General features: G+C 41.6%; 1 long non-coding RNA gene across 1 annotated transcript; it reads left to right on the forward strand.

Annotated features, from left to right (window-relative positions):
* The first annotated feature begins 3,361 nt into the window (after positions 1-3,361).
* LOC139085346 (uncharacterized) lies at positions 3,362-7,971 on the forward strand. Its single transcript, XR_011543626.1, has 3 exons — positions 3,362-3,784; positions 3,887-4,020; positions 5,641-7,971. It is a non-coding gene; the product is annotated as an uncharacterized lncRNA (long non-coding RNA).
* The last annotated feature ends 7,945 nt before the right edge of the window (positions 7,972-15,916 follow it).

The following is a 15,916-nucleotide window of genomic DNA, read 5'->3' on the forward strand; positions in this document are numbered from 1 at the left end:
CCAATCTTCCCCTTTTTGCTTGAGGAAGATTGTCCCTGAACTAAGGTCCATGCCAGTCTTCCTCTGCTTCATATGTGGAATGCCGCCACAGCATGGCTTGATGAGCAGTGTGTAGGTCCATGCCTGGGATCCAAACCCCCGAACCCTGGGCCACTGAAGCAGAGCCCATGAACTTAACTACTATGCCACTGGGCCAGCCCGTCCAAGTTGCTTTCTAATGAATATTTTATGATTTTCTCCATCTTGATTATTTTGCTAGGTTCAAACAAATGAAGAAACTTGATTTGCGTTGGGAGAAAAAAGAGAGAATCACAACAACTAACAGTGGAGCCCATTTGTCCTGGGTACCACAGAGCCCTGATTTGGTGACCCCATCCCTGACTCCAGGGTTGGGTCCTGAGTCATCTATTACAGTCAACTCGTAGCATGCCCACTGATGACTCCTATTGTCTAAGAACTGTCATTTGCCTACACTGATACAATAAAACTGCATTATTCCAGTTTTTATATCCAGCATACTCCATAGATACATATATTCCAGTATGTTCCGTGCTTGGGGTGAAGATTTCTCTCCCTCGCTGAGCGTGAAAAACAAAGCACAAAGCTTCAAGACTGTTGGCTGCCATCTTAGACCCACGAGTGGAAGCAGCCTTAGGATGAAGCCGGATGCTGAGGACAACAGCACACAGGAATGGAAGGAACTTGTACTTGTCATGACACCTTGGAGCCGATAATCATCCTGCACCTGGATCTCACCCTACCTCTGGATTTGCAATTCTGTGGGGAACTGGATTTCCTTATTTTTATGCCAGGCTTTCAATTCGTAGAAACGGATCAGTCACAGGAACTGGGCAGTACCAAAGGGTAGAGTCCACCAGAAAGACTAGAATACACCAGAGGGCTGAGGATCACAGCCCAGAATTCTAGCCACCTGGGTCCATATCCTGCTTCCACCTGGTGCTGGCTGTGTGGCCTTGGGAAACTTACTCAACCTCTCTCTGCTTCAGTTTCTGCATCTGAAAAACAATAATAATAATGGATCTTACCTCACGGAGTTCCTGAGAGGATAAATTTGCATAACACACACAATACAGTGCCTGGCACATAGTAAGTTTCAATATAATTTGACTCATTAGGATGATTACCTCTGATGTGAAGATCATTTTAGAGTGACCCTAAACTGGGACCCCAGTTCTCTTCCTCTCTGTCTTTGACTCTATGTCTCCTTATTACTTTAAGTTTTGCTCTCATTTCCTTTCCTGATCTTCTCTGCTTTCCCTTGTTCCTTTCACTAGCCATAATTGGCATTGATTTATAGCATTATTTGCTGTATTTTAAAATATGTAATTTTACTTTTAATTTAATGAGTCAAAGACAAGAACATTTTATATGCCTTCAATAAAAAAGAACGTTTTGATTTGCTTTTTATATATCCCCATTACGTTTCCTCTTCTTGGCTTTGGTCCAGTGTTCCATTCGTCAAAATCATTTAAATCTTGACACTGTCAGTTATTGGCTTTGCTGCCCTTCCTGGCTTTGTATGATTTGCCTTTTAAGCTTTCACCAAGTCCTTGACAAAGCCTGCCATTTAGGACTACTGTGTCAGTTATCGGTTTCGGGGTCTGTGGTGGGCAATTCTAAATCAGTGCCTCTCAGACCTTAGTGAGCATAGGAATCACCTGGAGAGCTTGCTAAAACACAGATTCCTGGGCCACAGAGATGTTGGTTAGGTAGGTCTGTAGTGGGGACCGAGAAGTGGCATTTCTAACAAGCTCCTAAGTGATGCTGTCTAGGGCTGCTCTAAATGATAGTGGCTTAATCAAGTTAGTTTATTCTTCTCTCATGTTAAAGAAGTCCATAGGCAGGTGGTCGACGTTTGGCACCAAGGTGTCAGAACCTAGGCTCCCTCCCTATTCTTTCTTCATTGCATGGCATGTGGTTTCCCACTCCAAAATGACTGCTTGAGCTCCAGCCATCATGTCCACATTCAAGCCAGTAAGAAGAATAAGGAAAGGGGGAAGGATGTCCCCTCTCTTTTTAAGGACATGTCCCAAACGGAAGTTGTACATGGCCCTTCCATTGACATCTTGGGAAGAACTTTTTGTCACATAGCCAAATCACATTAACTGCAGAGAAATCTGGGAAATATAGTTTTTATTTTGGGTGTCATGTGCCCAGCTAAAAATCAGGGTTTTATGACCATATTAGAGAAGAATGCGTTTCTGACATACTAATTTTCAATGTAGTTAAAACTGACCTTTCTCAGCTCTCTGGCTAGAGGTTTGTGATCTAAACCCCACTCTGTGCTAGGCAGGTAATATAAAATTCGGAATTTCTAGTTCTGATCATGCCCTGTGGTAGTCTGCTTGGTCTGCTATGACAAAATACCACAGGTTGAGTAGCTTTAACAACAGAAATTTATTTCTCACACTTCTGGTGGCTGGGAAGTCCAAGATCAGCAGGGTTTGGTTTCTGGTGAGACTCTCTTCCAGCCTTCTTGCTGTGTCCTCACATAGTAGGAGGAAAGGAAGAGAGAGGAAGGGAGAAACGGAGACAAGGACGGAGGGACAGGGAGGGAGGGAGAGAGTGAGCGAGCAAGCTAGCCTTCTGGTGTCTCTTCCTATAAGGACTCTGCTCCCGTAGGATCAGGGCCCCACCCTGTGAAGTCACTTAACCTTAATTACTTCCTTTGAGGCCCCATCTCCAAACACAGGCACACTGGGGGTTAAGGCTTCAATATATGATTTTAGGGAGGAGCTAATTCAATCCATAGTATCTCCCTATGGGTAAATATTATCACTTTCATTTCAGAGTTCGGGAAATTGGGTCTGAGAGAGTTTTAATGATTTTCCTGAGGTCCCAAAGTAACTAAATGCCCAAACCAAGATTCAAATTAAACTCCACCAAAGCCCAAGCTCCTTCTAATGCATCATTCTGCATCACAGAAATTATACGTTTGTTTGCAGAATGAGTCTTGCATCAGTCAACTACTGTTGCATGATACGCAACCACAAAAATCTCAGAGACAGGCATTTATTTCACTCCTGTATCTGCGCATCAGCTGGGGACCAGCTGAACCAGGCTGGATAGGACTGGGCGCCTCTAAGCTGCAAGCTGGGTCTGGGTTTTCTCCATGAGTCTCTCATCATCCTTGGACCCATGGGCTCCTCAGGGTACCATCCTCTCATGCTGAAGGCAGAGCACACCCAACTGCGCAAGCACATTTCCACGGCTGCTTGCAATGGGGCGGCTTCTATTCTGTGGCCAAAGGAAGTCACATGACTGATACCAGTGTAAGCAGTAAGGAGTAAATATATTTTAATGTATTCTTATCAACCCCAAGCCCTTAGGCAGATGCACTGAAGTGGAAAGAATGCTAGACTGAGAATCAGGAGTCCCGAGTTCTGGTTCCAGATCTGCTATTAATGACTTGTGTGACCTTGGCCACATTCCTAATTCTTCTGGATCTCTAAGACCTGGTCAGCCTTTGCCTTTAGAAGCTATGGCTTGAAAAAACAAATCAGTGCCTCTCAAACTTCTAGTGTGCTGTGAATGTAGCTTAGTCTTTACTTATTCCAAGCAAAATACATACACAGCACTAGAGCCCCTTCAAAACCACGGGGCTGATGTTCATGACTCTGTTAATGATCAAACTGCAGCATCGTGCAGCTGGTCCTGCCGGTCACGGGAAGGCTCGGGAAGAAACGAAGCCATGGGGACACCACGGATGCCGTGCCCTGCTGCTCGCGGGGCCCTAGTGCAGACTGTGCCTCTACCCAGACAGGTGAGCTTTAATTTGGGTGATTTATGACAATGCCTCTGAGTGCACGGGTAAACATGCCACGGTTTATTTTGCAGAATTAATGAAGTCTGATTAATCTCCCAGCCCCCAGCAGATTCTGTTCTGAGAAATGGAGCGAGACTGCCAGGCTTTTGTGTGAATTACGGAGGGAAGATTCATGGCATGGGAATCATCTGGAATCCTCGCGACCTGATCTGTTTAATCCCGTGGATCCTTGGGTAGGTTCTTTGTCATTAGACTGGATGACTACTGACTAGGGAGAGACCCTTCCAACAATGCAGTGTGTGACACAATAACGGCAACCAAAGTCCATTGAGCTGTTACCGCGTGTCAGGTGCTCTCCGTGGTCTTTCACATGCACCATCTCAATAACTGGAAAGAACACGCTTTTTCGACTGGTATGGATATCAGTTCAAATTCTAGTCTCACAGTTTACAAGCTGTGTGACCTTGGATGTGTAGAGTGGGCACAGTGGGGTTCCTCTCCATATATCCCACCCCTTAACGTCTCTGCCTACCCGAGTGAACAGTGAACAGTACCAGCACGCTGACCTCTCACATTCTGGTAAGAGAGATAGATGTGGAAACAACAAACTATATTGAAAATAAAACCCACGGGAGCCTCTATGCTGCAGACTGAAAAACTCAATGTATCTGTATCACTGGGGTTAAATCCCTCTTAAAAAGAATTGGAGGTTATAAAGACTCGCCAAAAGATTTGGGGGTACTGTTCTTGAAATACGTAAATGAGGTGGAAGAGATTATGATATAGTGGAAAGAGCATCGTGATAGCAATCAGGAGACCTGAAGTCGCGTCCTGATTCTGCCGACCACAAAATGTGCAATTTGGGGCAAAGTCACTAAACTCTTTGAGTCTCAGTTTCCTCACCTGTAAAGTGGGGAATGAGTTGTCTGTGCTGCCTATCGCACAGACTTCTTGCAGACATCCTAGGAGATAAAAGCTGTCAAGGGTTAGTAAGTTCTTTTTACAGATGGAAGAACCGAGGACAGGAATGTAAGAGGTGGAACAGAGGAGACGTGGGTCTTCTAGCTCTTCTCCAACTTCATCTTGTACCACTACTTCCCCCACTCACTCTGCTCCAGCCACACTGGCATTTGGTCCTTTCCTTGAAAAACCAAGCTCATTCCCACCTCAGGGCCCTTGCCCTTGCTGTGTCCTCGTCCTAGAATGCTCTTCCCCTATACATTCATATTCTTCAAGAAGCAGTTGGCCCTTTCTCGTTCATTCCAGTCTCAGCTCTGACTTCACTTTCTCAGAGACGCCGCCTGTGGACACCCATCAAAGGCTCCCAGGCTCCCTTTAGCACATCGTCCTGTTGTATCTTCACATAGCACTTATCACTTCCTGAGGTTATCTTATTTATTTCTTGGCTTCTTAATTCTCTCCTACCACTCTTTCTCCTTGAGAAGAGAGACCCTACATGTCCCATTTTGTGCTACATCTCCAGGGCTAAGGAAAGGATTTGGCACATGGCAGACACACAATAAATAGTTTTCTTTTAATGAATGAATTAGTATGTATAGATTTAACTTATTATTTTTAATAGCTTTATAATAGGCCATATGGATGTACTGTAATTCACTCAACCAGGCCTTTAGAGATGAGTACTCTATTTGCTTTCTTTCTTTGTTTTCTACTTTTACTTATTTTCGTTTAAAGAGTTTTTTGCTATAACAAACAAATGAGTCTAATTTGTGTGTACTTAGTTTTTATCCATAGAGCACATCCCTAGCAGTGGGATTGCTAGATCAAAGGGCATGTGCATTTAAAAATTGTGACATGTACTGACAAATTTCCCTATAAAACGTTTGCATCAGGTCACGCTCCCATCAGCTGTGTATGATGACACCAGAGTGGAGTTCCCCCTAAGTCACTGCCAAGAACACATTCCTCTGAGAAGATGTTGCTGCTCTGCCACGTGCTCTCCAGAGTGCTCTAACTTCACTCGTTACCCGAGGAGGGGCTGTGTGTACTGCAGCTCTGCTCTTCTTCTCGGCCATCTGTACGCCTTAGATATGCTTTCTGCCTCTTTGTTTGGGTTGCATTCTCCAGCTTGCTATGGCAAAAGAAGAGACTTTTTGAATACATGGTAGTGTCTGTAGAGTTTAGATTATCGTCCAGCAAATATTCACTCCCTTCCTCCATCCCCATAAGAGGAAAGGACTGTCTCCACTCCCTGACTTTGGCCTTGACCATGTGATTAGCTTTGGCCAATGGGATGCTAGCAGATGTGCTCTGAGCAGAAGCTTGAAATATGCTTGCCTGGTTAGGCTTACTCACTAGTGCTCCTGTCTTTTGCCATGAGAATAACATGCCTTAGGAAGCTCCTACACCAAGGAGGAGGGGAAACATATGGAGCATACCCAGACTCAACTTGCACTTGGAGCCAAACCTGAAGGACCTCAGCCTAGATCAACTGAACTCCAGCTGTCTTGTAGATGTGCAAGCTTATTGTCATGTGACACCAAGATTTTTGTTCTTATTTGTTACACAGCAAAAACCGACTGATACAAAGTCCGAATTGAAAACAGAGCTCCCATCTTGCAGCACCTTACACTTCCTATGTCAAATATTAAACACCTCCTCGGGCAGTGATGGCAAGGGAATATCTAAACTACTCACATTCACTTTGTGTTGGTTCATTGGTCCTTGAAGAAATTATAGGGCTAAATGAGTCCTAGGTGAGGTGAGAAAGCAAACACTACGGCTGGAATAGCATGAGCAAAGGTGTAGAAGAAGGAACGTACAAGACCTATTCTAGGGCTAGTGAACGGAGAGAGTGTAGACCACTCTTTGAAGAGTATGGGAGGAGGCAAATACTCAAAGAGTATTTGAATTACAAAATAAGGAATTGAGGAAGTTAGATTTAGCTTTTATTCTTTAGAGCTATTGGCTCCAGCAAAGAAATATAAGCTAGAGGGAACCCTGGATGCTAATTGTATGTTAATTACAGACTGTAAGTCTCTGACATTCAGAGGCCAAGTGCATAATGCAGACAGGTAAGGGCCTAAGATTAGGCTGGCTGTGCCCAGTAGAAAAGGCTGGCAGGCAACTTCATTCATAATTTTATTGTTTTCACTTAGAACATCATTATTAATTAAGTTGTGTTTAACATAGTGCCAGCCTACATCTTTGCTCCTTGAGTATGGGGTGAATGTGTTGCTGTCTTCACAGAAAACACACATCAACTGTAATACTCAGAGGTCATTCTGAATGTGGCCACATACTTATCACTTTTTAGTAGAATGCAATTTTAAACAATTATTTTGCCACTAGTTTTTGGTGTTTAATCAAATCAGTTATGCTAACATCTACTCATTAATTTTAAAAGACTTAGAATCATGAGAAGTCATATAGATAGGAATTTGAATTCCACATCCACCACTTAACGGGTTGTGTGATGTTGAGCAAATTACTTTCCCTTGATGAGACTCAGTTTGATCATCTGAAAAACAGAGTGAATAAAATCCATCGCATAAAGTTGCTGTAATGCTTAAATGGGTTGATGCATATAGAGCACATAGCATTGTCCTTGGCCCAAGGTAGGGCTCAATAAATGCTATCTACTATCATTCAGTTAGAAATGTACTGAGAAACGAGAGGCCACTGTGAGGCAGATACTGTGCTAAGCACAGTGGAGGAAACAGGATCCTTGCCCTAAAAAATCTAAAAGAGCAGGAACAAGCAAGCCAAGATTGGTAAAGCAAAGTGAGAGGTGAAATGAGGGATATACCCTCAGTGTCGTGGACTCCTGCCTTACTGTCTGCTTATTGCAGTGGGACTTCCATAAGTAGCAGTTAAGCTCCAATCACATAGCCACCCCTTTGGCTGCAATGCCCACCAGAGTGACTGATCCAAGGAGGGGCGCCTGACCCTAACTCTTGTTTTTTTGTTGATAGTCACTCTAACAGGTGAAAGGTGATATCTAATGTGGCTTGGATTTGCATGTCCCTGATGATTAGTGATATTGAGTACCTTTTCATGTACTTGTTGGCCACTTGTATGTATTTAAAAAATTCTCTATTCAGTTCCTCTGCCCATTTTTAAGTTGGATTGTTTGGTTTTTTTGCTATGGAGCTGTATGAATTTTTTATATATTTTGGATATAGCCCCTTATCCAATATATGATTTGCAAATATTTTCTCCCATTCTGTAGTTTGCCATTTCATTTTGTTGATTCTTTCTTTTGTTGTGCAGTCTTTTGTTGTTAGTTTGATGTAGTCCCACTTATTAATTTTCTGCTTTCATTGTTTGTGCTTTTGCTGTAATATCCAAAAACTGGTTGCCAAGATTGATGTCAAGCAGCTTTTTCTCTATGTTTTCTTCTAGCAGTTTTATGGTTTCAGTTCTTATGTTTAAGTCTTTAATCCATTTCCATTTTGAGTTAATTTTATGCACTGTGAGTTGTGTAAGATAGAGGTCCAAGTTCATTCTTCTGCATGTGGTCATCCAGTTTTCCTAACACCATTTATTGAAGAGATTGTCTTTCACCGTTGAGTCTTCTTGGCTCTGTTGTCAAATACTAGTTGACTGTATATGCTTGGGTTTATTTCTGGGCTTTTGATTCTGTTCCATTGGTCTATGTGTCTATTTTTATGCCAGTACCATGCTGTTTTCATTACTATAGCTTTGTAGGATAGTTTGACATCAGGAAGTGTTTATCGCCTCTGTTCTTCTCTCTCAGGATTGTTTTGACTATTCTGGGTGTTTTGTAGTTTCATACACATTTTAGGATTTTTTTTTTCTAATTCTGTGAAAAATGCCATTGGAATCTTGAAAGGGATTACATTGAATCTAGATGGGAATTTTAGCACATTAATTCTTTTGCTCCATGAACATGGAATATCTTTCCATTTGTGTCTTCAATTTCTTTCATCCTAGTTGCATAGTTTTCAGTGTACAGACCTTTCACTTCTTTGGTTAAATTTATTTCTAAGTATTTTATTGTTTTTGTTGTTATTGTGAATGACATTGTTTTCTTTATTTCTTTTTCAGATGTTTTGTTGTTAGTGTATAGAAATGCAACTGGTTTCTGTATGTTGATATTGTATCTTGCAACTTTACTGAATTTGCTGATTAGTTCTAAGTCTTTCGGTGGCAACTTTAGGATTTTCTACGCGTAAGATTGTATCATCTGCAAACTAAGACAGTTTTAAGTCTTCCTTTCTAATTTGGATGTCTTTAATTTCTTTCTCTTGCTTGATTGCTCTGGCTAAGACTTCCAGTACTATATTGAATAGGAGTGGTGAGAGTGGGCACCCTTGTCTTGCTCCTGATCTTAGAGGAAGTACTTTCAGGCTTTTATGATTTCATGTATTATGATGTTAGCTGTGAACTTGTCATCTATGGCCTTTATTATGTAGAGGTATGTTTCTTCTATACCCAGTTTGTTGAGTGTTTTTATCATGAAGGGATGTTGTCGTTTGTCAAGTTCTTTTTCTGCATCTATCAAGATGATCACATGATTTTTATCCTTCATTCTGTTAATGTGGTGTATCACACGTATGGATTTGAGTGTATTGAACCATCCTTGCATCTCAAAGTTAAATCCCACTTGATAATAGTATATGATCCTTTTAATGTACTGTTGAATTTGGTTTGCCAATATTTTGTTGAGAAGTTTTGCATCTATTATTCATCAGGGAGGTTAGTCTATAGTTTTCTTTTCTTGTAGTGTCCATATCTGGCTTTGGTATCAGGGTAAAATGAGTTTGGGAGTGTTTTCTCCTACCTAATTTTTGGGAAGAGTTAGAGGGGAATTGGCATTAACTCTTCTTTAAATGTTTGGTAGAATTCACCAGTGAAACCATCTGGTCCTGGGCATTTCCTTGTTGGGAGGTTTTTGATTACCAGTTCGATTTCCTTACTCAGTATTGGTCTGTTCAGGTTTTCTATTTCTTCATGATTCAGTATTGGTAGGTTGTATGTTTCTAGAAATGTATCTATTTCTTCCATGTTATCCAATTTGTTGATGTATAATTATTCATAGTAGTCTATGCTCCTTTGTATTTTTATGGTATCAGTTGTAATGGCTCCTCTTTCATTTCTCATTTTATTTATTTGAGTCTTCTCTTTTTTCTTAGTTAGTCCAGCTAAAAGTTTGTCAACTTCATTTATCTTTTCTAAAAGCCAACTCTTTGTTAATCTTTTCTATCATTTCTCTGGTCTCTGTTTTATTTATTTTTGCTCTTATCATTATTTCCTTCCTTCTGCTAACTTTGGGCTTAATTTTTTCTTCTTTTCCAGTTCCTTGAGGTATAAAGTTAGGTCATTTATTTGATATCTTTCTTTTTTCTAAATATAGGCATTTATTGCTATAAACATCCCTCTTAGAACTGCTTTTCAGCATCCCATTGGTTTTGATATGTTGAGTTTCCATTTTCATTTGTTTCAAGATTTTTTTTGATTTCCCTTTTGATTTCTTCTTTGACCCATCGGTTGTTCAGGAATGTATTAAATTTTCCAACTTTCCTCCTGTTCTTGGTTTCTAGTTTTATATCATTGTGTTTGGAAAAGATACTTGGTATGATTTCAATTTTATTAAATTAGTTAAGGCTTGTTTTGTGACCAATCATTTGATCCATGCTAGATAATGTTCTGTGTGCATGTGTATTTTGCTGCTGTTGGATGGAATGTTCTGTATATGTCTACTAGGTCCCTTTGTTCTAAAATGTGATTCAAGTCCAATATTTCTGTGTCGATTTTTCTGTCTGGATGATCCATCCATTGCTGAACGTGGGATATTGAAGTCCCCTACTATTATTGTATTGTTGTCTATTTCTCCCTTCAGCTCTGCTAGTATTTGCTTAATATCTTTAGGTGCTCTGATGTTGGGTGTGTATATATTTATGATTGGTATATCTTCTTGCTGAATTGACTCCTTTATCATTATATAATGACCTTCTCTGTCTCCTGTCACTATTTTGGCTTAAAGTATTTTGTCTGATGGATGTATAGCTTCCCCTGCTCTCTTTTCATTTCCATTTACATGGAATATCTTTTCCCATCTCTTGTCTTTGAGCCTATGTGTGTCCTTAAAGCTGAAGTGAGTCTCTTATAGGCAGCATATGGTTGGGTCTTGTTTCTAATCCATCCAACTACTGTATGTCTTTTGTTTGGAGAATTCAATTCATTTACATTTAGAGTAATTATTGATAAGTAAGGATTACTGACACCACATTATTAATTGTTTTCTGGCTGTTTTGTAGTTCCCTTCTTCCTTTCTTCCTCCGTTGCTGCCTTCTTTTGTGAGTTAATGATTTTCCGCACCAGTCTGCTTGATTCCCTTCTCTTTATCTTTTGTGATTCTGCTGTAGGTTTTTCCTTCGTGGTTACCATGAGGCTTACATAAAACACCTTATAGATAAAACAATCTATTTTACACTGATAGCAATTTAACTTTGACCGCATACAAAAACCCTACCCTTACAGGGCATTTTTGTAAATATACTCAAATGCTTTACATTCCCTACAGAGGACTGTTTCCAGCAGATGCAAGCACTCGGCTGTATCTGCTAAAGGAACTGTTTACTTAATTTGAGAGACCAAGAGAGAATTAGGTGGCTGAGGATTTGAAGGCAGGGCTGCCAAGAATTCCATTTTGCTGCAGATGGAAAGTAGCCCCTTTTTGATGGATGGTTCTTCCTTTTTTTTACACAAGAGATGAAGTGCTTTTCAGCACAGGGCCTATGTGTTTTCCAATTTTGCACCTAAACACCTAGCACAGTGCATGGATAAAGTAAGATATTTAATTTTATGTTAGTAAGGTATTTTTATTTAATGTTTACTAATGAATATTGCCCAAGTTGGTTTGTGCATACCTTCATCATTGTATTCATGTTGTAAAGCAAGAGTTCTCCATCCTAACTCCATGTTAGAATCTTCCAGGGGGCTTTTTAAAATACCAGTGCTCAGATCTGCATTCCTAGACATTCTGACTTAGTTGGTCTAGGGCAGAGCTTGCACACGGTTATGGTTAGCAGCTCCCAGGTGATTGTGAGTGGCCAGGGGTGGGCTGTACTGGTGAAGAGGAAGATATAGGGTTAGGATGAGTCAGCAGAACTGGATTCTGGTCCATATTCTGTCACCAACTTGCTGTGTGACTTGAGGCAATTTACTCTGTTGACTTGAGTCTTAGCTGTCTCGTCTGTAAAATGTGATCATTGGATAGTCAGTTCTAATCTTTCTAGTTCAGGAGTCCATTAAGAATACTGATCCTCTCTCTGGGACAGTATACCTATGAAGATTTACACACAATTTGCATATGGTTTCAAGGAATTCATGAACTCTCTTGACTTGGTTAGGATTCTGTTGATCACAAGTGGCATATACCAAAAGACAATGCAATGGTTCATGGTTCATGGTCCTCAAAAGCTTTGGAGAAGATAAAACTTTAGGCATGGCTGGATCCAGGAGTCCAAAGAATGCCATCGGGAGCCTGTCTCTTTCTATCTCTTTGCACTGTTGAGTTGTTGGCTTTCTTTTCAGGAAGGATCTCCCCAGGTGATGGCAAATATGCCCATCAGCAAAGCAGGCTGACATTCCACCAGTTGAGCAGCCCTAACATAAAGAGCACAGCTCTTTCTCATGGTTCTGTTAAAAGTCCACCCGGACAGTGGGATAGATGCTGGATTGGCCACATGCCTGTCACTGTAACATGGGGTGGGTGGACCCCACCCGAACCATGTGAAGAGTGGAACAGGGGTGGTTTTCCAAAGGAAACTTAGGGTATCATTACCGTGAGATGGGGCAATGGATACAGGGAAGGCAAAGACTACAGATATCCATCTCACATTTGAAGGCTGCATATCTATGGAGCCCCTAGAGGTTCATGGCTGCAGATTGAGAACTTCTACTCTCATGAGCCCTGAGGCTCATTTTTTTTATGGCAATAATGAAGCTTAAGGAGGCTTGGGAACTTGCAAAAAACCCATGCAGGAAATAGCAGAGCTTGGGATTTGAATCCTGGCCTCCAATTCCAAGTGCAGTGCTGTTCCCGAGAAAATACTGCCAGGTGTCTTGCCTTATATATTTTTTTTTGTTTTAAGAGATTTGCCCCATGGAATACTCGTTAACTTGAATGAATGGTTCCTTCTCGATCATTTAGGTGGATTGTTTTCCTAGTGTCAATGGTCTTGTACCCCATCATCTTACGAAACAGGGTAGTTTTTACTTGTTTAAAGTGAACCCTTTTATTTAAGAAAATAATACATCCAGTGATTTTTACCTACCTCCTGGGTCTATACTTGTCTAGTTCATATTATCTCCTGTTATCCAGGAATTGAGCCTCAGCCTGGGGGACGTGTCTGTGATCAATGAGTGTGACATTATAGCTATGTCCAGAAAACCCTGGTGATTAGTAGGAGAGGGGGTTGTTAAGTTTGGCATGCTGGAGCATCTCAGATTCCTCAAGTGCTAAGACCAAGAGAAATGACCTATCTTTTTAAAGAGAGTGTAATTTCAAAGGCAGTGGTCCAGCCCGAGAAACAGGACATGATTTTTATTTGAACTACCGAGTCATTTAGCTATTTAATCCAAGACATCTAATGGCGATCTAATGGATAAATAAAAAGATTCACTGCTTAAGGTGCCAAAGATTTATTGCTTAGCTTCTACAGATATTCGGAGGATTCTGAAGAATGAACAAAACATGCCTTCTTAACGTGCAGAAATTTTATTGAAGGGAGGGGATCAAGTGAATGATCTGGAAAAAAATGCGTCAACTAACTTTATTCGGTTATAATCCATGGTAAAGTGCATGGCAGATAACAGTGATGAATTCTCTAAATAGGTTCTCTTGGTACAATTCCAATACCCTTTTGTTTTTGAACTCTTCAAAGTTTTGGCCATTTATAGTCCATGCTATTTCTCTAACACCTAGTCCACATTGTCTTCACCCAAGGACCTGAGTTCAAGTCCCAGCTCTGGCACTTGGTAGGCTGAGTCAATTGACTGCTGTTAACATCTTGTAACATTTCCTTCTAGTCTTTGCCTTATGCATTTTTAATCATTGAGCTATTATTGCATAATTTTGCATCCTGCCTTTCTCACCTAAATTAAGCTCTTCATTTCCTCATGTTACTGAAAATTCTTCTTTATGCTTATTTTAAATGATTGCATGTTGTACCTTTGCATGGACAGATCGTGATTTTCATGTCCCTTCGTCTGCTGTCAGAGGAGTTTCAAACGGGTAGTGACATGATTAGATTTACGCTGGTAGCTGTCTGGAGGCTGACTAGGGAGGGGTGAGGTTTAGGGGGGACCAGGATGACTGAGAAGTACTTTTATTAAATGATGCCCATAGGTGGGGTCAGAGCGGGTTGCTGAAGAGGACCCTAGAGGTATTTTAGTCCGACTCCCCCCTTTGTGGTTGAAGAATCAGAGACTCAGACAGGTGAAATGACTTCACCAGGGTCTCCCAGCCTCACCTGGGGCTCCCTAACTTTCAGCCCAGTGTGCCTTCTATTCCAGTCCAACCTCCAACCCCAGCCACATGGTGCCTGAATGTCAGCTAAGACCCACTCCTGGGGGAATGTTTCATTGGCAAATAGAGACCTAGTCTTGAAATACATTTGGCAGTTAATTTTTTTTACAAATTGTCAGTGTACTTAGTGATTACTGGCTGCTGGCTGAAAATAATTTCCTGCCTATCCAAACAAAGCAAATTAAGGAGAACAAATGATGTAACCCTGTTAAAAAAAAAAAGCCATTGAAATGTTCCCCAAAGAGAGGAAGCTATTATTATCCCAGACTTATAAATGGGAAGATGAGAATAGGGAGGCTGGGCAACTTGTCCAAAGTAATCAGCCCAAATTAGAAGTCAGAATTCCTGATGGCCACCCAAGGGCAAGGACTCTGCTGGCAGTTTGGCTTTGCCAGCTATGGGCAGGGCCAAGTTAAACAGGACATAAATAGGGATAAAATTCCCATGCTTTCTCCTGCTCTGTGACCCCCTGACCAGGAAGCTCTTGCCAAGGTTCTTGCTGCTGCATCAGCCTCCTGACCCCCATGCAGTCAGTAAGATGAAGCAGAAACAATTGGGAGTGGACAACTCTCCCGCTGCTTCCTGGCCCTGCCCCACTGGGCAAGTGGCTTCACCCCTCAGACCTCAGATGTCCCATCTGGAAAGGGGGATGAGAGCTAATTGCCTCCCCAGCTTAGTGATCCAGAAAGGAAAGTGAGACGTACCTTTCCAAAAGGCGTTTGCCAGGTCTCCTCTGGCAAGTGGTAGAGCGCCAGTTCAAAAGAGGGTAGGCAAAGGGGAAATTTACAGCAAGAACTTGGTGTGGGCAGTCTACTGACCACCTTTTCCTGTAAGGATAGGGTAACAGTAAAAATAATAAGAATACTTGCTGACAACCCCTAGACAGGAGCTCAAGCCTTGTATGACAACTCATTAAATCCTTGCAAACTATGAGATGCCTCATTTTACTAACCTTGTTTGATACTGGGCCAAACCAAGCCCTGAGACCAGGATGCTGTCGGGCAGAACCAAAAGGCCCTTCTCTCTGACTCCAGATCCCAGACTCCAGGCCCCCACACTCTCTGCCTTCTGGATTTGAAAGGAGAGAAGGGCATTTGTAAAGCACCTATGTCCTGGCATTGTGACAATTCTTTGAAGGAGGTGTAATTATCTCGGATCGGCAGCTGAGAAAAGCAAGACTGCCTCTACAAGAGAAAAGGATTTGTCCCATCCTAGGAGTTTGGATTCAAAAGAGCATGTGTGTTAGGTTTCTCTCCCTGTGGTTTGGGTCTAAACTGAGTCAGCGGGCAAGTGTGTCTATGACTGGAAGGAAAGCAGCTTGATGCTGGCTGGCTTATGCTGAAGTCCTACAAACTGAGGATGGTGTCATCTCAGGCCTTGAGGGTATCCATAGGAATAAATAGATAGAGGGACATTTACAGTCCCTCTGTGGATTAGGCCCTGAGCCAATCAGTCACGTTTGTCATCTCCTTTAAGACTCTCAGTTACTCTGTGGGATGGTATTATTTCCATTTTGCAAATGAGGAAATCAAGGCTCAGAGAGGTTAAGTGACATGTCCTGGGTCACTGAGCTGGTAAATGGTAGAGACAGAGTTATCAGATTCTGATAA

This window comes from Equus przewalskii, chromosome 8, assembly GCF_037783145.1.
Source record: "Equus przewalskii isolate Varuska chromosome 8, EquPr2, whole genome shotgun sequence".
Taxonomy (NCBI): domain Eukaryota; kingdom Metazoa; phylum Chordata; class Mammalia; order Perissodactyla; family Equidae; genus Equus; species Equus przewalskii.